Genomic DNA, 5,745 nt, shown 5'->3' with positions numbered 1-5,745 from the left:
ATACCATGGCATAGTAGAAAGTGCAAACAATTGCTCTTCAGGGAACGAGTCCTTGATGGGCAACTGTGGCACCGAATCATTAAAAACTAGCCGTGATAAATGGTCAGCAACCACATTCTCTACTCCCTTTTTATCTTTGATAGTGATGTCAAATTCTTGGAGTAAAAGAATCCATCGTATTAAGCGTGGTTTAGCCTCTTTCTTATCCAGTAAATATTTTAGCGCTGTATGATCCGTAAAGATAACAATAGGAGCACCAAGGATATAAGAGCGAAATTTGTCTAATGCAAATACTACTGCAAGCAATTCCTTTTCGGTGGTGGTGTAATTCACTTGAGCATCATTTAAAGTTTTGCTTGCATAGTAAATGACATATGGCTTATTATCCTTGTGTTGTCCTAGGACAGCTCCTATCGCATAGTCACTAGCATCGCACATGATCTCAAAAGGTAATGACCAATCGGGTGGTCGCACGATGGGTGCAGTGCTAAGCATAGACTTCAACTTTTCGAATGCCTCTTGACAGGTTTCAGTCCAATTGAACGGTGTATCAAGGGATAGGAGGTTACATAATGGTCGGGCTATGACACTAAAGTCCTTGATGAACCTCCAATAAAATCCGGCATGATCCAAAAATGATCTAACATCTCTAACCGTCTTGGGTGCAGGTAGCTTGGCGATTAAGTCAATCTTAGCTCTATCAACTTCCATGCCCTTCGATGAAACAATATGTCCTAGGACAATTCCCTTTGGCACCATGAAGTGGCATTTCTCCCAATTCAGTATCAGGTTCTTTTCTATACACCGAGCTAAGACAGCTTGTAAATGTAGTAAACAATCATCAAAAGAATCGCCAAAAACAGAAAAATCATCCATGAACACTTCCAAAAACTTCTCGTTCATGTCTTCAAAAATACTGAGCATGCATCTTTGAAATGTTGCAGGTGCATTACATAACCCGAACGGCATCCGACGGAAAGCGAATGTACCAAAAGGACAAGTGAAAGTAGTCTTCTCTTGATCTTCTGGTGAAATCTCGATTTGGTAGTATCCGGAATAGCCATCGAGAAAACAATAGAAATTGTGTCCTGCAACTCTTGCTAAAACTTGGTCTAGGAAGGGTAGGGGAAAGTGATCTTTCCTAGTGACCAAATTCAATTTTCGGTAGTCAACACACATGCGCCAACTCATCGGAACACGAGTTGGAACTAGTTCACCCTGCTCATTTTTGACTACCGTCAGACCCGACTTCTTAGGAACGACTTGAGTAGGACTTACCCATTTACTGTCGGAAATTGGGTAAATAATACCCACGTCAAGCAACTTGAGGACTTCTGCTTTAACCACATCTCTCATCGTAGGATTCAACCTGCGTTGCATTTGCCTTGTGGTTTTGGCATTGTCCTCCAAATATATCCGGTGCGTGCAAATTAAAGGGCTAATCCCCTTCAAGTCGGCAATAGACCACCCTAAAGCTCCTTTATGATTCTTTAGAACACCAAGTAATTTTCTTTCTTGGGCATGATCCAGATCAGATGAGATGATTATAGGAAATGTGTCCTCGGGTTCAAGAAAGGCATACTTGAGTTCCTTCGGTAAAGGTTTCAACTCGAGCTTAGGTGTTTGTTCATGGGAGGGTACTATCTTTACTTTTAGAGGTGGCAACTGTTCAAATTCCTCTATTTTCGGTCTCCACCCATTGACCATCATGACATCCGAGTTATCTAAAATAGGTGGGACCATATCATCAGCAGTACCTTCAGAACACCAATCTATCAAACCATTGTCGGCCGATTCAGTAAATGTTTCTTTTAACAGATATTCTTCCGCAATGGTTTCAACCCATTCAACTTCTTTACTTTCTTCATGATCACTAGGTTGTTTACCTATACTAAAGACGTTCAGTTCCAAGGTCATATTGCCAAAAGAAAGCTTCATGACACCATTTCTACAATTGATCAATGCATTAGAAGTTGCAAGGAATGGACGTCCTAAGATGACCGGAATCTGAGATGGTGAATTGGAAGCAGGATGTGTGTCCAGTACGATAAAGTCAACAGAAAAATAGAACTTGTCTACTTGGACCAACACATCTTCGATAATCCCTCTAGGGACCTTCACTGACCTGTCAGCTAATTGTAAGGTCACAGTTGTTGGCTTTAACTCACCCAAACCGAGTTGCTCATATACCGTATATGGCAACAAGTTCACACTCGCTCCTAAATCTAGCAATGCTCGCTCAATCCTAAAATTGCCAATAATGCATGAGATAGTTGGGCAACCTGGATCCTTATATTTAGGAAGAATGTTATGCTGTAAAATTGCACTCACATTTTCAGCCAGAAATGCCTTCTTCTTGACATTTAAACGACGCTTGACAGTGCACAAATCTTTTAAAAATTTTGCATAGGAGGGCACTTGTTTGATTGCATCAAGAAGAGGTACATTGATTTTTACTTGCTTAAAAAGCTCAAGAATTTCAGAGTTTGGTTCAAGCTTTTGTAAGTGCTTTAATCTTTGTGGAAATGGTGCAGGAAAAGGACATTCAATTTTTTCAGTAGATGTTGGTGCTTCGGTTTCTTCATTATCCTTTTCTTTTGTCTTGAGAGGGTCAGAATCAGGTATGACTTGTGTTTGTTCTGGGACTGGTCGGTCAATAATCTTTCCACTTCGCAAAGTTATTATACTCTTTGCTTGCTCTTTATGCGAAGTTGAAGATGATGCATTGCTACCGCCGTAGACTTGAGGGTTAGGTTGTGGTTGAGCTGGTAGCTTACCCTTCTCTTGAGCACTTAAAGCAGTAGTCAGCGTTGTCAGTTGATTTCTTAATTCATCATTGATTTTAGCTTGACCTTGCATGAAAGATTGCAAAGTTTCTTCGAGACTGGATTTTTGAGGGGGTGCATGTGCATAATGAGGGTGCGGAGGTGGAGGAGTTGGGTTATATACTTGTTGAGGTTGGTCATTCCTCCACCTAAAATTTGGATGGTTCTTCCATCCAGGGTTGTAAGTACCCGAAAAAGGATTATTGAAAGATTTTTGATAGGTATTCATAACATTGGCCTGATCGTGCAAGACTTCCTTGAATGCGGGTATTGTGGGGCATTCAGTGATGAGATGGCCAGGCATCTCGCAAATCCTACAACACTCGTTGTTATGTTCTACGGTCTTGACGGGTTCAATCCTTCTAAGTTCAATTTCCTCTACCTTCCTAGTAAGGGCTGCCATTTTAGCCTGAATATCATCCTGAGTATTAAGGTTGTAAAGGCCCCCGTGTGGAATGCTAGTAGGCTTAGGCAAAGGTTTATTCACTCTATCCCCTGTATCCCATAATTGTGCAGTCTCTGCGAGAGAGTCTAAATAGTCCCATGCCTCATCGGGTTGCTTTTCCAAAAATAGACCATTGCACATAGTCTCTATAAATTGTTTTAATTGTGGAGACAATCCCTCGTAAAAGAAACTAATGGTTCTCCATGTTTCAAACCCATGATGAGGACAAGAGAGAAGCAAATCTTTAAATCTCTCCCAGCATTCATAAAATGTTTCATGGTCTTTTTGTTGGAAGTTACTAATGTGCCTTTTCAAAAAGTTAATCCTTTGTGCGGGAAAGAATTTTTTCAAGAATTCTCTTTGCATATCCTGCCATGTTCCTAGCGATCTAGGTCTCAAGGAGTTCAGCCATGTTTTGGCTTTATCCTTTAAGAAAAAAGGAACAAGGTCAATTTAAGGACATCTTCCGATACATTTGGCACTCTAAATGTGATGCTAATTTCTTCAAAATCTTTAAGGTGAAGATAAGGGTTCTCAGATTCCATTCCATGATACTTGGGCAGCAATTGAATTACTCCTGGTTTGATTTCAAAGTGTCCTACATTTTCAGGAATAATCATGCATGAAGGTTGACTAGTTCTAGTGGGATGTAAGTATTGTCGAAGTGTCATAACTGGGGGTCTACCTTCATCACCATGGTGACTTCCTACATCATCAGGAAAATTTGCCATCTCACAAGGTGTGAGATACTGCGAAGGAATTTCAAGGATGTGTCCTAAGGGATGATCTAAAGTTGTACGACTTAATCGACCGGTGTCGTCCCTATTCCAACCTAGCATACAAAATTTAATTAATTTTTTTTATATTTTTTTTAAAAAAAAATAAATAAATATAAATGTAAGTACCAACTAAAGATACCCTAAAACTACATCCTAAAACAAAAATCTATTCACAATCAAACATGCAACTAAACATTACACCTCAATTTCTAATGTTTTTTCTAAATTTCTAGACAGCTCCTAACTGGTTTGAAGAGGGCACCTAAGCCTCCAATCCGGTCTAATGAACCGAGTTGACCAAGTAAGCTCCCAGGTAAGTGGAGGGGTCACGATGCGTTCGCAAAGGTCCCACTTAAAATCCACTTGCCTCGAACAGATGAACTGTCTCCCTTATAGGGACAAAGCTTGCCTAGACATCAACTAAGCCACAGAGCGAAATTGGTGCAACTTTCGGTGGTCTTCATCCTATTGAGCTCGAATGTCCTTAGGGGCCAATGTCTAGTTGATTTTACTTAAGCTTAGGATATTTATGCAATGGGGTGATTTTTAGGCTAAGGACGAGTGATGAAATTCCGACCTTATCTTTTTAAATGGGTTCAGCCCTTAGAATATTTTATGCTGATGCCTTATACTATATGCAACAATCAAGAGATTTTTTTTTTAATGTTTTATGACATGACATTAAATTTCATTGAATAGGTGATCAAGCAAATTATTTATTTTTTTAAATTTTATGAATTGAAGTTTGAAATTTGAATTCTGAAATTTGAAATTTGAAATTTTAGGTTTTTCTTTTTTTTTAAATTTTCAATTAGCAACAAGGGTCAATGAGATATGTTAACAATAAAATTCTGATTCAAAACAAAAAAAATTAAACCCAGAAAATTCAAAGCAGACAGCAGCAAAGTTTATATTAATTTAATGGTCGTTCAGATGAAAGAAACATGTGTCCTACAGCAGCCGACGAAATTTGAGTGCAATCAGACGGTGGATTACTCAGATATCAGAGTTTGATGCAGACTGTGTAGGGAATAAAAAAAACAGCAATAAATTTTTTTTTTTTCAGTTTTAGTTTTACTATAATGTTCAATCTGACTGATAGGGTACTAATTAAATCTAAAACTATACTAATAACTAAGCCGTTCCCCGGCAACGGCGCCAAAAACTTGATGCAAAAATAAAATTGTTCTCCCAAGTACAGGAGAATCGCACAAGTAGTAAATTCTCGGGAGTCCGAGGTCGAATCCTCAGGGAACGAAATATATATGAGATTATTTAATATAATTTTAGATTAATTAATTCAATAAATTTGTGGATTAAAATTATGTTTTGATTTTCAGAAATTAAAATCGGAGAACAATATAGCAATAAACAAAGTTCAATAAAATAAAGATGGTAGGGATCTAGAATCCCCCTTGACGATATTGCATCCAAGAAATAAACTCTATGGTTCTTGATTAAAAATGAGTGGTAGGATAGATCTAATCATGGTATATGGTTCATGAACATATGAACTCAATTTCTAAGCATTCGTCGTGCTTTCTACGTCTACGATGAATCAAATACTAAAGCAATCTATATATCAATAATCATAATCCATTTAAGAACTATCTACGAAATAACTATGCATGGATCAAAAACATATCAGTAAATATAATTCATTCAAGGCAAAAGTTTAGAGTTTACTTCAAAGAGC

General features: G+C 38.2%; 1 pseudogene; it reads left to right on the top strand.

The window, feature by feature from the left end:
- The first annotated feature begins 3,481 nt into the window (after positions 1–3,481).
- Positions 3,482–3,579, top strand: LOC120106171 (annotated as a pseudogene).
- Positions 3,580–5,745: the final 2,166 nt, after the last annotated feature.

This window comes from Phoenix dactylifera, unplaced genomic scaffold (genome assembly GCF_009389715.1).
Source record: "Phoenix dactylifera cultivar Barhee BC4 unplaced genomic scaffold, palm_55x_up_171113_PBpolish2nd_filt_p 000482F, whole genome shotgun sequence".
Lineage (NCBI taxonomy): Eukaryota > Viridiplantae > Streptophyta > Magnoliopsida > Arecales > Arecaceae > Phoenix > Phoenix dactylifera.
Note: the sequence above shows the minus strand (reverse complement) of the source record. Positions and strands in the feature narration are given on the sequence as shown.